This window comes from Ambystoma mexicanum, chromosome 5p (assembly GCF_040938575.1).
Source record: "Ambystoma mexicanum isolate Mex_15411 chromosome 5p, UKY_AmexF1_1, whole genome shotgun sequence".
NCBI lineage: Eukaryota > Metazoa > Chordata > Amphibia > Caudata > Ambystomatidae > Ambystoma > Ambystoma mexicanum.
In genome coordinates, this window is record NC_090930.1 from 761,367,355 (window position 1) to 761,390,106 (window position 22,752).

Sequence of the window (22,752 nt, forward strand, 5' to 3'; positions counted from 1 at the left end):
TTCAGGATCGTCGGTGTGATGTCTCCGTGATGCAGCTTTAGCAGGTAAGGTCTTCTTTCTCCCCAATTCTCTCATCTCCCTTTGCAGGTGACCCAGGATGCTGACAGGCGTGGCTGAAGTCCAGATGCAGGAGCTGACGCGGTGAGCGTCCAGCAGCGAGGAGCAGAACAACGCGAAGCGTGAGTTGCTGATCGGGCGTGGTTTAAATAGCTTTGGAAGAAGTTCCAGGTATGTATCCTTCCACCGATCAGGTATGTATCCTTCCCTGACCACACCCAGGTGGAAAGTAGTCCCACAGGTAAAGTAGTTCCATTCAGGCCTCAAGAGGGCCTGGATGTAGCAGTATGGTCTGCATCAGGTAAGTGCACATTAAAACACTTGAACACATGTCTAGCTTTATGAGCCTGGCTCCTAAGGCGCCAGGACAGGGGTCCAACATGAGCCTGGCGCCAGGACTGTGTCCAAAGGGCCCTAGCTTGGGCCGCTGGCACTTCCCTGGGGGGAATGATGCTTGCCTCTGGGGTTGCTGGGTCGGACCTGGCTCCTTGGAGGTAGGTATCATGACAGTTGTATGAACAAATGATGGATACTTTCCACCTGAAGGACAGTTGTATTCAATATGTCAAGTGGACATTTTCCCCTGAATACTCCAGCTTCTTTGTGGGGCTGGAGGATCAGAACCAATCAAGATGGTCCACCTATCGGGCGGCCATCTTAAAGCACTTCTCAATACATAGAAACCCTCAAGAGGCCCGCAAGGCAGCCTTCAATCTGCAATGTGGGGAAGGCCAGGCCCTACAAGAATTTGTACAAGAGCTGAAACGTGCCTTTGCGCAGACCACCAGTAGGGTGCGCACAGACAGTAGGGAGTTTGTCAATACCTTCTTTCATGCACTCGCTAAATACATTATGACCCAGATGGTGAGGGACTTTCCTGAGAAGATGCCACTAGACTGGGTCATTGAACAAGCAACCTGCATTTATGAAGTGCAGAAACCGGTAGAAAATAAAAGTGTCAATAAAAGCCCAAAACCAACCAACACCCCTGCTGCTGCTAAGGTCGCAGAGGTGAAGGTTGCCCTCATTTTAGATCTGGAGATGCGGGGGCCTAAAAATATTCCAGTGCAAAACCCTCCTAACCAAAGACCCAGAAGACCCTACGGCAAATCCCAAACAGGTTGTCAGGGAGGTAACCCCACAAATGGGACCCCTAACTCCCCTGACTATATCAGCCCCTGTTACAAGGGCAGCAGACCCATCCTGGGCTATGTGTGGACTCCCCCAGCCCCAGGAGAGGGGGGGGGTCCAACCAGGCAGCTGCCAAACCAGGAAACTTCCCTCCTAACTTTCCCCAGGAGGGCAGTAGTTCCCCAAATGCCGGGTTGAGTTTCCCCCCAAAAACAACCCTTCTTTCTTTCCCCACTTTTCTGAGCCCAGACAGCCCAATCCGGGAGAGGGGAGGCCAAGGGTGGAGGGGTACCCTAACTATCCCAACCAAGGGTATTATGGGAGAAGGGACAGTTACCCTTCCCGTGATCAACCTAGGGTAGACCAGAGAACCCCGTACCAGCCAGAGCGGGTGTCCCAACTGGAGCGCCAGGTCCAGAACTTGGCACAGGATCTGGGTCGCATGTTGAGGGCTCAACAGAACCCTCAGATGAACATGGCGACTCAGAACCACTCAATTCAAGGGTCTGGTACTCCAGAGCAATGACGGGGAGTGAACCGCAACAACCCACTGGTTCCCAGTGAGGAGGCACAGGGGAAGCGGGGTGTAAAGCCTTAGAGGAAGCTTCCTTCCCCACTTGTGAAAAGCCCCTGGAAACCCAGGAACCGGAACCAGAATCTCCTGCCCCCGAAAGTCTGCAACCTAAGGTACAGAGGGCGGGTAGGAGAAATAAAGAGCCAAAAAAAAAACATTTTGTGGAGGAGGTTAGAATCTTCCAATTTGAAAGAGAGGGGTCTTCAGTGGATTCTGGGGAAAGGATCTTCTCCTTCAGGGATGGGGGAACTCCTCCCAAAGAAAAATGGGTCCTAAGATATCCTGATCAAGACTGGGTAGATGTGGGGACCGAGTTAAAACGGCCCATCATTGAACCCCAGAATGACCAGCAAGAAGATCACCTTCCCCAAACCAATTCTGGTGACTGCCTCCAAAAAGGGGGGGGGCAGCCCAGAATCAGAACCAGGGGAGCCCCAAACTCCCCCCATACCCAACTGTCACCTTTTTCTTACAGGTTCCCAAGATCCCAAACAAAATCCTGCCCAAATGACCCCCTCTTTCAGAATCCAGAGCAAAGAAATTAACCCACCAATTGGCCCAAAATACGCATTATCTTTGCTCCCTTGAGGAAAAGGATGGAAGATTTTATGCCTCGGTCCAAATACAGGGGCAATGTACATTTTTGGCACTGGTGGACACTGGATCCCAAGCCACCCTTCTGTCAAAAGGGGCCTTTGATCCGCTGAATTCTGGAAGGGGGAGAAATAGCAAATCCCTCTCACCCCTCATCCTGGACAACTTCAGAACTTCGATGGGAAGGAAATTCCTGTTGAGGAGACTGTGGATTTAGACCTTAAAATTGGGCGACATAAGGTAATGCACCCGGTCATAGCTGTGACTCCAGAGGGCACACCATGTTTACTAGGTAATGACATCCTGCGTAGATTGTCTCCCCTCATAGATTGTGTAAACAAGGTCCTCTGGACCCAGACTAACCGACCAATAAAATTAAAGCATAGTGTCAACCATGTTAGTTTAAATGGCACCTGCCACATGGTTGAACAAAAACCTGACCAAATTGAATTCCATTTCCAAAACCACCAAATCCCTGACGTGACAGTAATTGCAGTAGGACAACAAACTGGTTATGGGAAGTCCTCTCTATTTCTGAAAATCAACCTTCCTTCCAGTCTCAAGTGGCATTCCACACTTGAAGGGAACACTCTGAAATTCTATACAAATTCACAATCAGACAATCCCACTCCTATAGTCCAAAATGATGAGAAACCAGCTCAAAGCTTTTCTGACATCAGAAAATTGGAGAGCAGTTGTTCATCCCTATTCAGTTAAATGAGAGGAAGGACTCTGTTCTCGCCCGAGTGTGTGTAAACAACAGTAAGAGCTTCATCAGCGAGGCCATGTTCCGAAAACTCCCAAAAGATCCAGCCATTCCCACATTTAAATTGTTAGACAAATGGGAAATGGACCTGGAGACACCTAATTCCAAACATATCCTGCCTAGCAGGTGTATGCTCACAATGTCTATAGGCAACAAGAGCATAGTCCATAATTGTTGGGTCGTGCGAGATGTCCCTGCTGCATTTTATTAAGGCAGTGACATTCTCAATCACTTTGCCATTAGTTTGGACCTAGTAAACTTCAAAGCCTGGTCTTGGTTAGTGGGTAATGCCATGGACTTTGATGACCCAGAGAAAGCATTTCAGTCAGCTCAACTGCTGCCATATGCAGTTGAAATTCAGATTGGAGAGGAAGTCACCATCCCAGAACAGACCCGGCAGTTCTCACTTAAAATAAAAATTAAAAGAGGACATAAACTGAAAGATCCTGATGCATATGTTCACCTCAATGCCCATTTCCAACAGCAAGGGTTGGGGTTAAACCCAACACCACTAGTCCATACAGAACACACCACCATTCCAATAGAGGTGGATAACAGCAACCTTAGGAGTATCACTCTGGGCGCAGGCACCATTATTGGAATGGCGGTTGATGACCGACATTTTTCCATAGATTTAGGTAACGAATTGATAGGACCAATCCCCAATGACTGTTTTTACAGTGATAGCAACAATGACACAACACTAAACCGGATCTTCACCCGGCATGGGGGGAATTTCCTGGTGTACTCTTCCTGCCCTTATGGTAAGGAAGAGGTGACCTGTGACTTCAGGAGGGACGAGGTGATCTTTCAAGTCCACCAGGACTGCCTTCCCCACCTGAAGCCATCAGTCCAAGTCAGTACTGTAACCAGGGACTTCTCCACCCAGCTGGAGGAGTCCGCTGAGATAGCCAAACCAGAAGTCTTTCCGGGCTTCAGGCAGATGGTTGAAGAGAGAGTCAACCTAGCTGATGCCTGTAAGACTCTTGAGCAGAAGCAAAAATTGAAACAAGTTTTCTCAGAGTTTCAAGATCTCTTTGCGTTGGACTCATATGAATGTGGTCGCACCGACATCCACACAACAACAATTCCCACGGACCCTGGCATGACTCCAGTGTTTGTGAAGCAATATTGCTTGCCTCTCGCATCAATGGAGTCCCTTACAGAAGTAATTAAGAACCTTGAGTCCCGTGGGATAATTCGTCCAGTCCACAGCACCTTCAATAATCCGGTGCTGGGGATTTTGAAACCAAACGGCCAGTGGAGACTCTGTGCTGAACTAAGGGAGCTCAAAAAACAGGTCCACACTTCCCTATGGTCTCTTCCGTACATTGACCAAGGGCTGGCCCAGATCCAGGGATCAAAGGTATACACTGCCATTGACCTGACCAATGGGTACTGGACTGTACCTGTCAGTAGGGAGGACCAATACAAGCTGGCCTTTACTTCGGGGGGCAGCAGTACACTTGGACCCGGACTCCCTTCGGATACATCAACTCCGGCAATGAATTTAATATCTTTCTGCATAAGGCCATGCCCAACTTGGGTGAAAGGGGGAACCTGGCCTATGTAGGTGATGTTCTAATCAAAAGCTAAACTGTGGAGGAACACATAGCGGAGATCCGTTATGCTCTGACACAGTTGAGGGCCGCCGGAGCAAAACTCTCTTTCCAAAAGACATAGTGGTGCAGGACCCGTGTCAATTTCTTGGGGCATGAGATAACTCCTGAGGGTCTCTGTCCCCAGGAAAAGAAAGTAGAAGCACTCCAGAAACTAAAAGACCCCACAACTCTGAGGGACCTAAGGAGCTTCCTTGGACTGACTAATTACAGCAGAAAGTTCATTGAGGATTACGCAGAGATCACAAGACCCCTGATTCATCTGTTGAAGGGGGGGTCAAGTGGGAGTGGGGTCCAGAACAAGCTGAGGCAGTAAGACAACTCAAAAGAATCCTCTCACAAGTGCCTTGCCTAGCTTACCCTGTCAAAAACAAGGAGTTCTTCTTGGAGACAGGGTTCTCAAATACATGCTTGACAGCAGTATTATATCAAAATCACGACAAGGTCAATAAAGTAATCTCCTATATGAGTAAGACTTTATCCTCTGTGGAGGAAGAATTCATCGATTGTGAGAAGGCACTCCTGGCAACGGTGTGAGCGTTGAAAAATTACCGCCCATTTATCCAGGGGGAACACATCATAGTGGAGACTCCACATCAACCTTGACAATATCTTCAAAGTGACAGAATCCGGGCTGGAAATGTGAGTAATTCCCGAATTACTTCCTGGATTCTGTCAATGCAAGGCTTTCCTGTGGAGGTCAGATATGGGCAAAACAAGAAGAGTTCCCTCGTGCAAGGGCTGGCTGACTTGCATGATTGTGCCAGAGAAAAATATCTTGAGGACGAAAGTCTTAAAATCAAGGACAACATGGAGGCATACCTTAATTCCCCACACAAATTCTATGAAGAAGACAAGTGTGAGGGAATGCCCACTGTCTGTGTGGATGGGTGCTCCTACCATGTTGACAACAACGGGGAAAAGGAATTGTGGCCGGCGTGGGGAATATATGGGTGAACGATGCCCCAGAACCCTCTGCTGGGTACAAAATCGGTCCCCGGAGTAGTCAAGTGGCAGAGCTGATGGCTGTGCACCAAGCCATCCTCACTGCGGCCCAACACCAACTCCACAAACTGGTCATAATCACTGATTCAGATTATGTACGTAACGGGTTCGTAGAGCACCTGGTTAACTGGAAAACCACAGGCATGCTATGTGCTAATAATAAACCACTAAAACATGGGAAATTAATCCAAAGCATTGATGATTTGGTCACCTCGAATGGGATGACCGTCTACTGGATCATTCAAAAGTAGAGGGACCAGACAAAACTGGAAATGACCAAGCTGATCAGCTGGCCAAAACCACAGCCATCCAAGGGGATCTACTTGAGATTGAGTCCCTGTTGGGGGAAATCCAGGTCACTGCTATCACTAGGTCCCAGACAAATGCTCACAATGAACTCCCAACTGCCCAATGGAGTAAGGAGACCCCAGATGCTGATTTGATTACGGCTCAAAAAGGGGATCCAATAATTGGTAAGTTTTATCAACACATTGAGGACCTTGAGAACTTTCCCCTGACGGATACCGATTGCATTGCGAAAGAGGACCTCAGAGTGTTGATGAAATGTCCAAAAATGTTCTGAATCCAAGACGGTTTGTTGGTGAGGAGATCCATATCTGGCAATGACCAGTGGGTGGTCCATACCTCATTCCGAAGCCTGATTCTAAGTCACGCCCATGATGCGGCCACAGCTGGTCATCAGGGGTTTCATACAGCATTAGAAATCTTGCAAGAGGTTGCATACTGGCCACACATGGGGCAGGACCTCGACCAATACTTGAAGGGGTGTCGTGTGTGTGCACAATTTCAGTCAACATCACTCACACACCGTGCTCCCCTCCAAAAGAGGGGGATGACACTGCCTTGGTCAGATTTGCAAGTCGATTTTATTGGGCCTGTGATTCGCTCCTCTAGGGGGAACAAGTAAATGTTGACCGTAACATGCTTGTTTACTAAATGGGTGGAATGTCTCCCGGCCCCAAATTGCAAGGCAGAAACAGCAGCTGCCCTGATGATCAATCACATCTTCTCGCGTTTTGGACTACCCCAAAGGATTGAGTCAGACTGAGGTAGTCACTTCACTAGCGAAGTGATGACAAAGATGTAGGAGATACTTGGGGGAAAAAAGGAAGCTACACATTGCCTAGCGGCAGTCCTCTAGTGGTGGAGTTAAGAGGTACAATTAAACTATTGTGAGCATATTAAAAAAGTTTGTGGCAGATTCTGGGCTAAGTTGGGACATTCGATTACCCCTTGTCCTGATGGCCATCAGATCTACCCCTTCTTCTGCAACAAAAATGTCTCCATTTGAGCTGATGACTGGACGAAGGATGGTGCTACCCCAGCATCTGCTCTACAGAACCCAAGAGCAGACCTTGATAAATGCCTCCACAACTCAGGAGTATGTTGAGAATCTGAGAAAACACCTTCAACATGCTTTTTCCTATGCTCAGCGGAATCTAGAAAGATCTGCAGACAGTATGAAGACCCACTATGATCGTAAGACAACTAAAAAGGAATATCAAGTAGGAGACCGGGTCTACTTGTGCAATTTCCAAAGGAACCAAGCAAAAGAGCGCAAATTACTCCCAACTTGGCGGGGTCCTTTTGAAATTGTGGACAGAATCTCACCAGTCGCCTACAGAATCTGCATCCCCAAGGGCGGTTTGACAGAAGGGGAAGACAAGTGGGTCCACATAAACCAGCTAAAGAGTTGCCACCCCAGGCATACTTTGCGGCAGATAGAAGGGCTTACCGGAAACCCAGAGGGGGAAATTCCAGACACCTAGAAAAATTATTAAATCTTCATTGATTGCACCTACGAAAATGAGTAAAGGATCACTGATGAATAGATGGGGATATTGCCAATTGTTAAGGAATCCAAGTGTCTTTCCCACTGCTGACATCCCCCGAAGACGTGTGGACACAGTAGTGGAAACATTTCCATAACCATGCTATGTTCTGTTTTCTAGCATTGAACTAAGAATCCTCCCAAAAATCACCAAGGAGGACCACTCAGGGACCGGGAGGAAAAACCCAAGGAATCCGGAGTATCGTCCCATCCTAACTTGAACCAGCGAGGAAAGCGTGTCGCCTCAATCACTGACGGGAGAAACAACTCAATTTCTCCACATGGACAGAAAAGAACAGCCCAATCTCCCAACTTCCCCTTGATGGGAGGTCAAAACCAAGTCAGCAGGGGGGATTTGTGGGATGTATTGACCCACTCCACTATCCTATGCGGCATAACTCTGCTAGTTATGGTGCAAGAAACAGCAACAATGGCGGCAAAACGCTGATGCGTGCCAAAAACCTCCAAAACCACGTTCCTCAAACACACAAAAAGATGGATGCACAACCTGCCACCCATGGGGCATGTGTGGTGGAATAAAGCACACCCTGCAGAAAATGTGTCAGTGGGCTCCATGACAAGCAAACATAGAGTGCAGAGGGAGAAGCAGAGCTTTGCGAATGAAACTCAAAAATGTGCCTGTAAATGACATTTACTTTGTTGCTAAAAACTCCAAAATGCCTGTACTAAACACTTCTCAACATTCAAAATCTTGCTTGGCACTAAAATTCAGTATTCATCAAGCATGGTGAATGTACAAGGTCCTATAATGGGAAGAGCAACACATTTTCTCAGAAAATCTGGATTGCCTGTGGATGACAGCCCTGTCAACATCTGTGTGCAGCACACTGGGCTACCTGTGAATGACAGCCCTGTCAGATGAGCTCTCTTGATGAAACTTCAAAGTATCTAAACTAAAAGTCTGCTGGATTAGCAAACATAAAAGGATTGTTGCTTAAAGGAATACAGATCTCAGTTTTGTTTTGATCCCACAGGTTTAAAGCTAAAAAAGTAATATATTTATGTCATGTGATGCAACAAGTTTGGTCTCTGCTGATTTTAAGAAATTAAGAATAAATTAGCATGGCTGGGCCTGCAAGAAGTGGAAAAACAGGTTTCTCCCAAGGGGAGGGAAATCCTCTCAGCAGAAACTCACTGATAGATGATAATTGTGGGTTAGGCCAGACTTTTGTCTACAGCCAGGGAATGAACAATGGCAGATCCTCCAGCCCAGGAAACGGATGTGTGAAAGGGTCGAAAACTGCTCCTTGAAGGAATTCCCCAAAGGAGGGGGCTGCTCCTGGACTCCAGGGAGAGACAAAACTGCGGACCATTTGCTGCTAACAATAAATAATGAACATGTTTTAGTGACTCATAGCTTGTTATCCAAAGTGGTGAAGAATATAAAAAGGACAGAGTTGTTAGTCTTATTTTTGGCTCTCCGTTTCAAGAGACGGTGGAACTGTGGAACATATTCTGGAGAGGAATGGCAATGTATGTGGTTTTATGTGAACTGTATTAATGCTAAAATTGTGAGACTTTACATACACATCCCTATTGTAAATACACAAAATTCTGCAGAAAGTGGAAACAAGGTCTCACAGCTGCGGTATTTTGATGAACAGATGCTACATAAAATATGGAATCTTTGTGTGTGATTTTGCTAGAGGTTACCAATGTATAAAGATGTATTTAGGACAAAATCCGATGTATTTAGGACAAAATCAGATTTTGATACTAGTGGCTAGGGGAGGTTTCTAAGGACTGTAAAAGCCAAACCATAAATGTGACATCATCCATCCTTGATTCAACCACTCAGATGCAAGGCGGAGATGAGATCCTGACCCAATCCCAGTTCACAGGGGCAAGCTTAGTTAAGCCTGCCCATAAACCCATTTTGTGATGTCATTTGAAGGGATAAATAGAGACAGCTGACAACACATAGGGACTCACTGACTCACTCACTTTCCTGATTCCAGCCAAGCACTTCGTTCCAGCATTCAACATCCAGCCTTTAACATCCTTCCAGATCTAGATGCCAAAAATCTTGCCAAGCAGTAGCTGAACCATTTTCTGCTAGGCCTCAATCATCAAACGTATTCTCACAACCCAGTGGAGCGCTTTGGTGTGGGAAATCATTCTGAACTAGCATCCTGAAATTATCTGGCTTGCTACCACAAGGCTTGCCTGATGAACTCGCTATCCACTGATTTGAAATACCCAGAAACAAGAAGGGCAGATCCTGTGCAAATCCGGTGACCGGCCTAGCTGATCTAGTCCCACGCCTGATGTGCTGTCCTTCCTTTATAGACCCAATCCATTGACCAGAACCGTGACTGTCCAAAATGTTAAATCCCTGTGGATTGTGAGTATTAATAGGACACTAGAGAACTATTGTATACCTTGCTTATCTTGTTCTACTCTAATCGCTGCACTATCCCTATTTTCATACCTGTAACAGTGTCAGAATCTTTAGTGCTACCTTCTTTTGTCTATTTGCTAAAGCGCCATTTTCATAGTCATTTTTATTGTGTAACTCTGATCCAAAATCAGAGTCTGGTGCTGCCGGGGAAGGTAATGGGGATCTGTTACTGAAGTCATGAATCAGTCTCAGAGCTTACTAGTCCCAACTTGGTTGCCTAGCCAAACGCTCTAGCCTTGAGTAAAAGCATAAGCCATATTTTGTCTTGTCCAAATCTTGTGTCTTTATTTTCAAAAAACACCTCTTAATAAAACCTCTATAACTCCCTCAATTTTTAAGATAGAAGCGAAATTTCAACTCTGACTTGTATCTAACAACCCAGTGCGAAACAGGAAACAAGGAAAAGTTTGCTGTGAATGGAGAATTTGAAATGTTTTTCACGTGTGAATTAGCTTTACATTATTTCCCACTTTGACTTTGAGATTTCAAATGTTTTCGTTTGACTAAATCATTGCTTGTGATTGCGGGCATCTGTTTAAAGCGGCTCCCGTAGACATTTATAATAATGTAAGCATTTTTTACCACATTTTATCTCAGCCTAATTTCAAAGCCATACGGACAGTTGAAAAGTCAATTCTGTTTTTCTCTTGTGTTTAAAGGGGGAAGGTGGGAGTTATATTCTGTTTGATCTGTGTTATCCCTGAGTACCTGCTCTCTCCTCTCATTTATTTAAATTGCCTACTAGTGGGTTGAGGGGTGTTGCAGGGGGAACCCCTAACCATAGTGCTATCTGTTCCAAACCAACCCAAAAGTATTCTTTTCTGTGCTGCATTTGTTTTTGTACTCATTACTTGATTCCTAGTGCATTAAAAATATTAATCAGTGTTCTTTCACCCCATTGGTGATTGTTGTTACGTATTAAAATATATGATTTAAATTCTAAATACATAAATAAATATTTACCTTTGCAAACTAGCCTGATTCCTGGATCAGTGTGACCGGGGGGGAGGGTCTCAGGAGAAGGGTGTGATATAAGTTGTATATCATTCAGAATATTGAACTTATAGATACAAATAAATAAGGGTTTAATTTGCGCACTACATGCCGGGCAAGACTTGGGTGTGCCAGATTGAAATCATTTACAAACCTCATTGGGAGTGTCTCCCCTATAGGGGACAAGGACTCTCATTCCCATGAGGGACTCCCTATACCAGCAACAATATCTGTATATCTGGGATATCCGTGCATACCAAGTCAAACATCTTTTTTCCTATTGACTAGAGGTAATACTGGATCATCTATGACATCTGAAGCCAAATGCAATGCCCATTCTGATGTATAAGTAACTGAGGAAAAAAATCGATTTGCAGAGAGATGAGAGAACCATATATGATATGGCATTTATAATGCGCCTGTACACAAGTGTTATTTCTACCCGACATGACAAGGAGGGGGAAACATAGGGAGGACAAAACAACAATCTTACTAGTCATTCATATCGCACAAGTGCAGAGAAGTGGAAGGGGAGAAGTGCTGGGGGGCAGAGGGAAAAGTGCAGGTAACTCAAAATAACAGCCAGCGTGTGGCTCAGTGCAGGTAACTCAGAAAGTGCAGCCAACGGGTAGCTCATACGTGCAGGGAGAAGGGACTGTAGGGTTGCAGATACAGACCACAAGTGCTAGGGGAGCCGGGACGCAGTGTGAAGTGGAACTGAACATGCAGGAGCCTGGACCCAAGTTCAGAGGGTAGGCAGGTGACCAGTGTGTGGAGCTATCTGGACATCCACAGCGGAGACATAGAGAGAAAGCGGAAGCAAAGACAAGAGGAAGGTCTTCAGTTGCTTCCGGAACCAGAGGTGGTTCTGCTCAAGTTTGAGAGAGGCAGGGAGGCTGTTCCAGAGGGAGGCCTCATCTGAAAATATAGATCTTCTCCCAACTCTGTGTTTGGAAACACGGCTGACCCTCTGAGAGTTGGAGGTGGATGAGCAGAGAGCTCCAGAAGGGAGATGTTTAGGAAGAGAGAGTTGGAGATAGTGTGGTCCAGGCCCCAGAAGGCCTTGTGGACGATGCAGAAGGTCTTGAACTTGATCCTTGCCGACACTGGGAGCCAATGAAGAGATTTCAGAGCTGGAGAGATAGCAACCCTGGGCTTAAGGCCAAGGACAAGCCTTGCAGTCCTGTTCTGGGTAAGTTGCAGAGGTCAGAGAGTAGAGGCAGGAAGATTTACAAAGAGGCTGTTGCAGAAGTCCAGTCTAGAGAGAACCAGAGCTCTGGGGAGAGTGAGCTTCTGGGGGAAAGTGAGGAAAGGAAGAATACCTCTGGGGAGGTGTAGCTGATAATTTGACTTTTTACAGACATCAGAGATGTGAGGAGAGAAAGAGAGGGTGGAGTCGAAGATGACCCCAAGGTTCTTAGCCTCACAGGTAGGAACAGGAAGAGGGCCCAGAATGGGCGGCCAGAGAGAGTGAGGAAAGGAGGGAGCTGGTGTCCTGATGAGGAGGATCTCAATCTTACTGGCGTTAAGGCAGAGATCGTTGGTGGGATACCATTCCTGAATTATGGTCAGACAATCTGGAATGAGGGGAGAATAGACGGCTGACGGGAGCCTGAAGGAGAGCTGGGTATCATCCGCATAACACTGAAAGTTGGAGCAGAAGGAATCGACGCAGTGGGAAAGCGGTGCCAGGTATTGTTGAACAGCCAGGGAGAGAGGTTAGATCCCTGGGAAACACCACAAGTAGATTGAGAGATAATGATGATGAAAGACCCCAGTTGGACCTCAGAGGGTCGGTCAGTAAGAAAGCAGGTCAGCCAGGCCAAGGCCTGATCAGTGATACCCAGTTTATCACAGAGGCGATTGAGTAGGATGGCATGGATGACCGTATCAAAGGCAAAAGAAAGATCAAGGAGAATGAGGACAGAAGGAAGGTTAGAGAGCAGGTCTTCACGGGTGTTCAGGAGAGCAGTTTCCGTGCTTCTGGCAGCTCTGAAGCCAGACTGGTGGTCGTGGAGACAACCAAAAGATTGTGTGCAGATTAAGCTGGGAGATGGCCAGCCTTTCCAAAAGTTTGCCCAGGAAAGGAGTGATGAAGATCAGGCGATAGTTAGCCGGAGAGGAAGGATCAGCAGAGGGCATCTTTAGCAGGGGGTGCACAAGGGAGTGCTTAAAGGGGGAGGGGAAGGTTCCAGTAGCAAAAGAGTAATTACAGAAATTGCCCAAGGCTGGAGCAAGGGTGTCAATATGGTCCTTGATGGTTCTGGATGAACAGGGGAGAACCTGTTTTTACGAAGGTTTTATAGATCTGACTTAAACATCATTTGGGTTGAACAAGAGAAAGGAAGAGAAGGGAGGAGGAGAGATGGCCGCTGGCAGGCCAGGACTGGAGGAGGAGGCGGAGGAGGAGGAGGTGATTTCCCAAGTTTTAGTGATGAAATGAGAAGCCAAGGCCATACAGTGTGCTTGGGAGGGAACAGGAGAGGTAGAGACTGCAGCAGGATTGGCTAGCTCCTTGCAGATTTTGGCCGAGTTGTTAGATGCCGCAGAAATGCGGGCTTTGATGTGGGCTCTCTTCTTGGCAAGGACAGAGTCTGTATTGCCTTTGGAGCAGTCAGCATGCCAGCTTATCAGAGGGTGTACCTGCTGCCCTCCACTTCCTCTCAGACACCCTGCACTTGCGTTGGAGGATGACGAGGTCGGAGTCGTACCAGGAGTTGCACTTGGATTTGGGCTTCAAGCGGATCCTGACAGGGGCGAGTAGATCAAGAGTATTAGAGATAGAAAGATGAAGGTTAGATAGGGCTGTCAGGGTGTGAGTCAGCCAAAGGTGCAGAAGGAGGAGAGAGTACCGACGAAAGCCTCTGCTGACACGCTTCATGGGTCGGATGACCAAGAAGGTAGGTCGCAGTGCTGCAGTCGGCTTAGCCTGAGGGGTAGAGAGAGAGGTGGGAGGAAAGGAGAAAGTGATCACCCCAGGAGAGAAGAGTGGTGTAAGTTGGAGAGGGGGAGGTCTGAGGAGATCAGAACATCCAGAGTGTGCCCTGCAGAGTGAGTTGGCGGGCCAGAGGGAAGAATAGAGAGAGAGAGAGAGAGTCGCAGAGTTTGTGAAAGAGTCCTGAAGAAGGGCAGGTAGCATCTAGGTGGATGTTAAGTTCTCCGAGGAGCAGTTGAGAGGTAGAGGCGAGAAGAGAGTGGGAGAGATCTTCCCACTCTGAGAGGAAGGGGCAGCCTGTAGATAGTGGCCATAGTGAAAGAAATGCCAGGAGAGATAGAGAGCCTGCAGACCAGGCACTATAGTCCTGCATATGAATGATAGAAGCAGGGTGGCCGGAGAAGCAGCAGAGGCAGCTGTAGAGGTGACAGAGGAAGGAGGCGCCAAAGGAGCCCGAGGGGTGGCAGAGGAAGGTGGCAAGAGGATGGCCGGAGAAGCAGCAGAGGCAGCCGTAGAGGTGGCAGAGGATGGAGGTGGCACAGGAGCCAGAGAGGGGAAAGAAGGAACAGCAGGAGAAGAAAGGAAGTTGATAAGGCACAGAAGCGTCTATCAAAAAGGAGGAGGTTGGCCTGAGGGTCTTTGGATCAAGACGGTGCCATTTAGGTAAACATTAATGATGGTCTTGGAGGGGGGTAAGGGGGCCAGGAGGGCCTCCCACCGGATGTCGCCATTAATGGGCAAAAAAGAAAAAGGAGAGAGAACAGAGACCATATGGGGGGGTCTATAGGCCTGGCGAGGGAACAACAAAGAGGATGTCAGTGAGGGTCTGTTTGGAGGAAGCACTGGTGTAGGTATCGGCGATAGGGAGGCCTGGATTGGAGACCAGGATGTCCCTTTTGAGCTTCTTTCTGCCATACTTAGTGAGAAGGATAGGATAGTCGATAGAAAAGCAGTTAGAGAAGATAGGTGAGACAGAGAGCACCATAGAGGGTACAGAGAAAGAGAAGGGGGAAGAAGAGAAGGTAAGCCTAGTGGGAGGTGGGTGGGTAGTGCTAGGAAGCAGGCAGGGGGAGACACCGGGGGGTGGGACATGGACGGAGGGGGGCACACAGAGGACAGGACAACGGACCATATGCAGGGGAAGCCCTCTGATGTCCCTATGTCTTGGAGTGGTGGAGCAGTGAGGAACCGCGGAACCTGCGGTTGTAGGCGAAGGAGAGACCACCACCGGAGAATGCCCAAAGACTGGTGTTGCAAGCAAGGGCATATCCCCTGACAGGACGGAGTCCAGAAGACTGTCCATTGCGATGGCATGACCACGGGAGATCCGTGGTGGGCCTGCAGCCCGACGAACAATGCCAAAACAAACAGGAGCAGGAGAAGCAAACATGTCACCAGACATGTGACGCTGAACAGCCCCAGTTGACCAGACGCTCGGAGTGAATCTGCGGCAGAGTCGGGAAGACAACAGAAGAACCAGAGCAAAGCCACCCGGTCTCAACACCATAGCCCAGGAATCTAAACCCCGGGAATTAAGGTACCGGGTAGAGCGAGAGAGGGGGAGGCAATAGACTACAAACCAAATGACTGAGTCAATTAAGGTATCCTGGATGGCTCTAGTCACGCTGCACAAGTAAGAATGCTGGTAGCCTATGACTTATTGTAGACCCAATCAACTTTAGTTGTGATTTTAGCAAGGTGCCTTTATTCATCAGTGTGCACTTATAGTGACACATGTTTCGACCTTTACAAGGTATTTTTCACGCTGGGGCACTAGGTATTAACATATTACAGTAACATGGGATGTAAATGCATTGGTATTGCAACATGCATCCAATTGTACAAATACAAGATACGTAAAATAAAATGTGTTGATAAAAAGCAGCAAACATAAAAGGAACACGTTTACCCCACATTCAATGGTAGTGTGGGCAAGTTAAGTTGAAATAGGATTAAAGGGGATGGGCGAAGGGAAATGAGAAGGGGGGTAACAAATGACAAATAAAAATGGTCAGTCACAATTGTGCAAGCAAGAACTGTAATTTAAGACAATATTAGACAATTAGATTGAGTCAAAGACATGAGGAACCCACCCCGTCAAATGCACTCCTCTTGTGTGCAACTTAGTTGCTAGCGGTCCGTGTAAGTAGCTTTATGACTGTATATAGGGTCAAAGTGAGGCCGGGCAACTGCTGCCCCACAGCAGCAGGCTCAGGGGAGGGGCAGAAGCCCTCCCCCAAGCCCCAGCTCCCCTCTCCACCTACAACAAGGAGACAAGCAGTCTCCGTGCTGCAAAGGGCAGGAAGGGTGAGGTGTGAAAGAACACCTCACCCTTCCACAACAACAAATGGGTGCTAAGCACCCAAGGGAAGCAAGGTCAGCCAGGCAGGGGAACAACAAAAATGAGCCCCCCCAGGGGCTCAGACTGTCAGCTGCATGCCGGCCTGCCCCCACAGCCCCCACAGATACACTACAAAGACCCAGGGACTACCCATGGGTTCTATATAAGGAGCTGCTTACAGCTCAGTGAGACACAAGCTGTTTGTGGACCCTGCACGGGGACCCAGACAGACAGAGAGTTCACTGTGTACTCAGCGTCTCTCTCTCTTTTTCTCTTCCACAATCCCTCGCACCCTAGAAAAAGGGAGAAGAACAACAGAAGGAAAACCAGGACACTGTACGGCGACCAAAACAAGTCGTGGAACAAAGAAGGCAGCACGGGCCTAAGGGGGTAACCTCAGGACCCGATGCCCAAAAGTAATATATTATTACGATATGTGATAATTGTTTATGTTCCATAACCATATCTGTAACAATAAAAACCTACGGCCTTTTATTGCCAATACCTGACCAAATGTTGTGGTGTAATATTTTATGGGGAGTGAAGGGGTCGGAAGGACATGACTCCGACACCCCAAAACAACAAATGTAAGTTTGCCTGCATATGGGTCCAGCAGTTATGCTCCTGAACAATATATCATAAGAAGCGCAATCTATCTCTTGTGTAGACCTGGTCCGCCATTACTGAGAAGCAGACCCGGTATGCAGGGTGCGTAAAAAATATCTCAATGTACTCAATTGCCCCCAATTATGCAAAATGCCCAATGCATAGACAAGTGTTTCAACCATCACAAGGTCTTTTTCAAAACAGGGCACTACTGTGCGAGCTTAGTTGATAGCGATCCGTGCAAGTAGCTTTGGGTTTCAATATGAGGGTAGGTTGAAAGTGGACATACCGGGAAAGCATCACCCCTTTGTACTGGGGTCTTCATCGGATATACAGGTATGCTTAATAAGGAACAATTTGTGCGAGTGCACATGCCGGAAAAGCCTCACCTCACGGTACGGGAGGCTACATCGGATGTACAGGTAGGCACAATAAGAGCGGTAATCCCGGGAAAGCCGCACAGGGGGCCAGTGGAGTAACTTTGCTGAAAATGTTGGGGGGACATGACATCTGAAGAAAAGGTGCCCCACCCAAATGAATGGGGACAAAATGGTGTGCCATGAAAGTTGGGGGGGCAAACACCCCTGTCCCGCCTCTAAAATTACGCGCATGCAGGCGGCTACATCGGTAGTCAGATAATAGACATAAATAACCTTGCGCAAAGCATCGAGGCACCGAGGCGCTAGTTATGATAGCGCAAGTCTGTCACAGGTTTGAAGTTACAAGGTAGTGATACAGTTAGAGGTACATTATTAATTGTTTTTTTTTTTACAGAGCTTTAGTCTAAAGCGCTTTACATAGGACATATTTACAAACATAGCAGTGATGTACAAACATTGCTTGCCAGGTTCACAATAGGCACGTTGGGCGTGACAGGACACATATGAATGAGGAGCAGTGGTGTAGTAGTTCACCAAGCACATACTGTGAAGGCCTTGCCCTGAATGACAGGAGCTACATCGGCAGTGGGGCAGTAAGATTTAGGGCCTGATTCATGGAATGTTTTCCTATGGGATTGCGCCATTATAAAACACTTCCATGAATCAGGCCACCAGTGTTCCAGGGTTGAATACTGATCCAAAGTCTACTGTTACAGTGTGCTAGCAGAACATTGGACATTAGTGATAACTGAGGCCAATCTTGGGCGTGGAATGGGGCATTAGGTAAGTAAAAGCATGGCCAGGTTTGACAGGTAGATCGGCTCGTAATCTGCCAGGCTTTGAAAGCGGAGATGGTGCGCGCATACCTGAAAGAGTGGGTGCCTGCCGTGCCGTGTGCCAGGCCCAGACAGGCTCCAGCCTTATCTGGGAGCCTTTACAGCGGGTAAGTGCCGACTTCACCTGTCGGCTCAGAAGGGCCTGCAGTGGAAAGGAGGCCGGGAAACACAGGTGGCCTCGGGGTGAGGCAGGTCTTCAAGTATGGCAGCAACCATATTTAAAGGGCCCAGTGGATCCTTGTAGAATGCTGCATTATAACTGCTACGGCTTCTGAAAGAGGGCTGCAGGTAAAGGTTGGGCCCAGCAGCCAGTGAAGTTGTATGCAGGGAACCGAACAGCATGTGCATGCTACTCCTGTGTATGCAATTTGCACTGCGCAGTTTGAGCCATGTTCCACAGGAGAGAGTTTACCAGGAGCACACTCCTAAACAGAGTGTCAATCAACCTTTCTTTGCACCAGTTAACAAAGCATATGGTAGACTTATGTTAGTGTCATTAATACGTTTAGCTACAGCTAGGAATGTCTATCCCAAAAACCTCCGACTGCAGTGAGGCTTCATTCAGAAACAAAACTGCCGCAATGTCTTTCCTTTCACACCTTCAGTTCATTACTACATAGAATTCACAATGCCCGTTTTCCAAGCTTTTTAAAATAAAGCAACATTTCAGTTCAAACACTTCTTTGATTCAGGGTGTTTTTAACAAGAGGCCACCGCAGCCCAATGTTGTTGCCTCTCTTTAAATAAAAAATGGTATTCGGTTAGGGCGGATAGCTCATGAGTTTGGTGCTCCCCTCTCACAGGATGTTAGCCTGCTGTCGCAAATTCAAATCCAATGGTGTTACAGAAGAGAAAAAGGACACAGGGCTCTTTAAGGCAAAGTGAAAGCAAAAGAGAAGAGGGGCGGGGCGGGAGGAGGGGAGTCGGGAAGGGAAGAGACGGCAGTTAAGGTTTAATAAAGGAAGAGTTAAGACTTACGCAGTGTCTGTGCTTCATTTTGGGCCCACACAGGCCCGTAACAACGGGAGACGAGTAAGGAGGGTCCCCCCCATCGAGGAAGCAGAGGAAGCGGCTGAAGTCACGGAGGGACCCGGCGTCGACGGCAGCAGGCGGGGAGGTGACACCGACGAGGAGGCCTGGCACCACATGCCACTGAGGAGCAAAGGAGACGGAGAAGTGCGGCGGACAGCGGAGTCACGGAGGGACTCAGCGCTGCTACGCAGCTACAACGGGCCAGCGCCGGAGAGGAGATCCAGCCCGCCGACCGCTAAGAGAAGGAACAGGAGTCACGCAATGGGACGCCGGAGTTGAACAGGGACTCCAGTGAAGAAGGCCAACGGCCACGGGAGAGCTTGGATAGCTCGACACAGCAGCATGAGAAGACGGCTGCACACCATGCCCAGCAGAGTCAGAGAAGCCGCGTACACACAGGTACGAAACGGAGGCGGGGAGGATCCGAGACATGGAGCGAGGGACACAAGGGAAACGCAACAACCCACACATTATACGCTCTGTAGCGTGGAGGCAAAGACATGCGCCAGTGACTATTACGAGCCACGCCAGTGCCAGCCATAAGCCACTTGAAAGCGAGGAAACCAAGGCACATGCCAGTGCCAGCCATAAGCCACTTGAAAGCAAGGAATCATACGCACACACCAGCGACAACCACAAAGTACTTGAATTATAGGCACTCATCAGTGCCAAGCCACTTGAAAGCGTGGAATCACATGCACACACCAGTGCCGAGCCCCTTGAAAGCGAGGAATCACACGCACACACCGGCGCCAGCCAGAAAGTACTTGAAAGCGAGGAATTATAGGCATAAGCCAACACCAAATACAAGCCACTTGAAAATGAGGCAGCAAGGACACGCGCAGCCACTTGAAAGCGAGGAACCAAAGACACGCATCAGTGCCACTCAAAGACACTTGAACATGAGGACCGAGGCCGCAGCGCCACGAGCATGCCAGAGCATCAGTCACCATGTCACAGTCTGGGAGAGCAGCGGTAGACACCACAGCGCCCGCCACATCCGGTGTGACGCCCACCAACCCAGTCTCCTTCCTACGCCGCCCGAACCCGTTCTCACTAGAACCTCAGGAGAACCAAGGACAGAGATGGCAAGAGTGGATGGACGAGTTCGAAGAATTTATGAGGGCAGTAGGAAACCAAGATGCACCAAACAAGCTAGACATCTTCACAGATCTGGTGGTGAAAGACATAAAGAGTGTCATCAAGACCATCCCGACAGCAGAAAGGACCATATACCAAAAACTCATCGAAGCCATCAACAGTTGCCTAGTAATCATTCCAAATAGTGACTATGAGCGCTACATTTTTAATCAGTGCACCCAGATGCCCCAGGAAACGATCGGCCAATTCATATTACGCCTGCAAAGAAAAATCACGTATTGTGACTTCGCCAACTTTAACGACCACAAAGCCATCCGCCTAAGGGTCATTGAAGGATGCCTGTCATCAATATTCCGCGAACACCTACTGAATAAACCGCTACCTCTGAAAGAGATAGCTGAGCTGGCCAGAGTGTACGAAAGGGTGGACATCCAGGCTGCCCAAATAAGGAACCCGAAGAAAATGAACTCCATCGTGGCCTTCACCACCAGCCAAACAGGCCGCCAACACAACAACACGTACAGACAAGACCAGTGGAATGATGTGAGACGCGCACCACCAGAAAGACAATGCTACCGGTGCGGGTTTGAATTTCCACACAAGGGCCAATGCCCCGCAATAGGCCAAATGTGTATGAGGTGTGGCCAAGAGAACAACTTTGAGAGCATGTGCTGGAAAAAATCACCCCCACTTCCAGCATACCGGCCACCCAACCAACAAACAACTGTGAGGAGATTTGAGGTGCCGAGACCCTTCAACCCACAACCATACCCGGAAAGGGAGTATACCAAGCCTGCTTCCAACCCCAGACCCGCAGCCAATGCTGGGTTCATCAGAGCAGTAGAGAACCTGCAAGTAGAACAGGCAGATGAGACATACGCCAACCAAGAACAAATATACCACATGCAATCCTACCCCGAAGAGCACCAGCGGGAGAGTGTCACCAGGGACCCCTAGTAAACCCACCGATGGAAGAACACCCAACAGAACAGGCACAATACGAAGAATATGACCGATACAGCTGAGAGTACGTTCGCCTCATCTCGGAAGCCTCAGATGACAGTACGGCACCACGGGTGACAGTAGACTCAGGGGGAATTGACACACCGTTCCTGGTAGGCACCAGCGCAACCGTCAATGTCATGAGCCACCTGACATACGAACACTTAGCAGACAAGTTCCCACTACAACCATCATACGCCCACATATTCCAATGGGGCGCAACTCAACCACTGACTTCCAAAGGACAATTCGCGTGTGACCTCATCCACAGGGGTAAGAGAACCCAGATGATGATACACATCATCCACAGTCCAGCAACCGGAAGATGCCTACTCAGCCACAAAACCGCTGTCGCCCTGCACCTCATCGACATCCACTACGACGAATCAGAAGCAATTCAAGGGATACCGCCTAACTCCCAACTCATACAGGCCATCCACCACAAAGCCCTAGACATTGAAACTCTAAAGTCTATCTATCCAGCCCTATTCGAAGGAGTGGGCATGCTAAAGAACAATGTCATCAAGCTACACATCGACCCTATGGTACGGCCAGTACCACAACACCCCAGGTGGGTAGGGTTTCATCTCCAAGCGAAAGTCACCCATGAACTGCAGACACTACTAAACAACGATGTCATATAGAGAGCCACAGGACCCACACTGTGGGTGTCTCCACTCGTAGTCATCCCCAAAGCAGACAGGCGCCTCCGCCTCTGTGTGGACATGAGGATCCCCAATACAGCCATCCAACGGGAGAGGCATCCAGGCCCAAACATCGAAGACATGTTAATAAGGCTCAACCAAGCCACTAAATTCTCAAAGGTGGACCTCAACCAGGGATACCACCAGCTTGTCATCGATCCCGCATCAAGACCCATCACTACATTCACTACCCACGAGGGCCTATTTCGCTACAAACGGCTAAACTTCGGTATCTCATCCACTGCCGAAATCTTCCAAGAAACAATCCACAGACTAATCAGTCCGGTCACCAACGCATTCAATTACAGCGATGATATCCTCATATTCGGAGTCACCCAAGACAAGCACGATGCAGCTCTACACCTCCAAGATGCCGGACTCATACTCAAGAGCCAGAAATGCGAAATCAATACCCATGCCCTATGCTTCTTTGGCCACATTGTTTCGGACCAGGGCATCAAGGCCGACCCAGACAAAATCCGTGCTATAACGAACCTACCAAACCCAAAGGACACTTCTGAACTCTGCTCATTCCTGGGCATGGCAGGGTACTGCGCTCGCTACCTCCCACAATACGCCTCACTCACGTGCCCGCTCCAACAGCTGCTAAAAAAAGATCAACCCTTCCAGTGGACAGACCAATGCCAATAGGCATTCTACACCATCAAACGAGAACTGACTGCCAATCGCCAACTAGCGTATTTCAATCCGCAATGGCAGACCGAAATCACCGTAGATGCCAGTCCAGTAGAGCTAGGCGCAATTCTGGCTCAAACCGATCCAGAGAACAATGCCAAAACCC